This window comes from Medicago sativa, chromosome 2 (assembly GCF_051527215.1).
Source record: "Medicago sativa cultivar Bolivia chromosome 2, Bolivia_mono, whole genome shotgun sequence".
Taxonomy (NCBI): Eukaryota; Viridiplantae; Streptophyta; class Magnoliopsida; order Fabales; family Fabaceae; genus Medicago; species Medicago sativa.
Genome location: NC_140750.1, coordinates 87,113,991 through 87,116,265, shown reverse-complemented (window position 1 = coordinate 87,116,265; position 2,275 = coordinate 87,113,991).

Here is a 2,275-nt window from a genome sequence, read left to right as displayed (position 1 = left end):
TTACTCGTTTTCGACCCTTTTTTATAAGGAAGGCCATAAAGTGGCCGGTTTGTATTGAATCTTAGCATGGGACAATTTGTTGGATAGGTAAACAACATAGCTACGACTTCCATGGGATATTTTTGCATTTTTTAAAAATTCAGCCAAAATGGAGGTTAAGAAAATCCTTGCGTTAATTTGGGACATTACTCGTTTTCGACCCTTTTTTACTAGGAAGGCCATAATGTGGCCGATTAGCATTGAATTTTAGCGTGTGACAATTCGTTGGATAGGTAAACAACATAACTACGACTTCCATGGGATATTTTTGCATTCTCTAAAAATTCAGCCAAAATGGAGGTTAAGAAAATCCCCTCGTTAATTTAGGACATTACTCGTTTTCGACCCTTTTTTATAAGGAAGGCCATAAAGTGGCCGGTTTGTATTGAATCTTAGCATGGGACAATTTGTTGGATAGGTAAACAACATAGCTACGACTTCCATGGGATATTTTTGCATTTTTTAAAAATTCAGGCAAAATGGAGGTTAAGAAAATCCTTGCGTTAATTTGGGACATTACTCGTTTTCGACCCTTTTTTACTAGGAAGGCCATAATGTGGCCGATTTGCATTGAATTTTAGCGTGTGACAATTCGTTGGATAGGTAAACAACATAACTACGACTTCCATGGGATATTTTTGCATTCTCTAAAAATTCGGCCAAAATGGAGGTTAAGAAAATCTCCTCGTTAATTTAGGACATTACTCGTTTTCGACCCATTTTTACTAGGAAGGCCATAATGTGGCCGATTTGCATTGAATCTTAGCGTGTGACAATTCGTTGGATAGGTAAACAACATAACTACGACGTCCATGGGATATTTTTGCATTCTCTAAAAATTCGGCCAAAATGGAGGTTAAGAAAATCTCCTCGTTAATTTAGGACATTACTCGTTTTCGACCCATTTTTACTAGGAAGGCCATAAAGTGGCCGATTTGTATTGAATCTTAGCATGTGACAATTCGTTGGATAGGTAAACAACATACCTACGATAGCCATGGGATATTTTTGCATTCTCTAAAAATTCGGCCAAAATGGAGGCTAAGAAAATCCCCTCGTTAGTTTAGGACATTACTCGATTTCGACCCTTTTTTACTAGGAAGGCCATAATGTGGCCGATTTGCATTGAATCTTAGCATGTGACAATTCGTTGGAAAGGTAAACAACATAACTACGACTTCCATGGGATATTTTTGCATTCTCTAAAAATTCGGCCAAAATGGAGGTTAAGAAAATCTCCTCGATAATTTGGGACATTACTCGTTTTCGACCCTTTTTTAGTAGAAAGGCCATAATGTAGCCGATTTGCATTGAATCTTAGCGTGTGACAATTCGTTGGATAGGTAAACAACATAACTACGACTTCCATGGGATATTTTTGCATTCTCTAAAAATTCAGCCAAAATGGAGGTTAAGAAAATCCCCTCGTTAATTTAGGACATTACTCGTTTTCGACCCTTTTTTATAAGGAAGGCGATAAAGTGGCCGGTTTGTATTGAATCTTAGCATGGGACAATTTGTTGGATAGGTAAACAACATAGCTACGACTTCCATGGGATATTTTTGCATTTTTTAAAAATTCAGCCAAAATGTAGGTTAAGAAAATCCTTGCGTTAATTTGGGACATTACTCGTTTTCGACCCTTTTTTACTAGGAAGGCCATAATGTGGCCGATTAGCATTGAATTTTAGCGTGTGACAATTCGTTGGATAGGTAAACAACATAACTACGACTTCCATGGGATATTTTTGCATTCTCTAAAAATTCAGCCAAAATGGAGGTTAAGAAAATCCCCTCGTTAATTTAGGACATTACTCGTTTTCGACCCTTTTTTATAAGGAAGGCGATAAAGTGGCCGGTTTGTATTGAATCTTAGCATGGGACAATTTGTTGGATAGGTAAACAACATAGCTACGACTTCCATGGGATATTTTTGCATTTTTTAAAAATTCAGCCAAAATGTAGGTTAAGAAAATCCTTGCGTTAATTTGGGACATTACTCGTTTTCGACCCTTTTTTACTAGGAAGGCCATAATGTGGCCGATTAGCATTGAATTTTAGCGTGTGACAATTCGTTGGATAGGTAAACAACATAACTACGACTTCCATGGGATATTTTTGCATTCTCTAAAAATTCGGCCAAAATGGAGGTTAAGAAAATCTCCTCGTTAATTTAGGACATTACTCGTTTTCGACCCATTTTTACTAGGAAGGCCATAATGTGGCCGATTTGCAT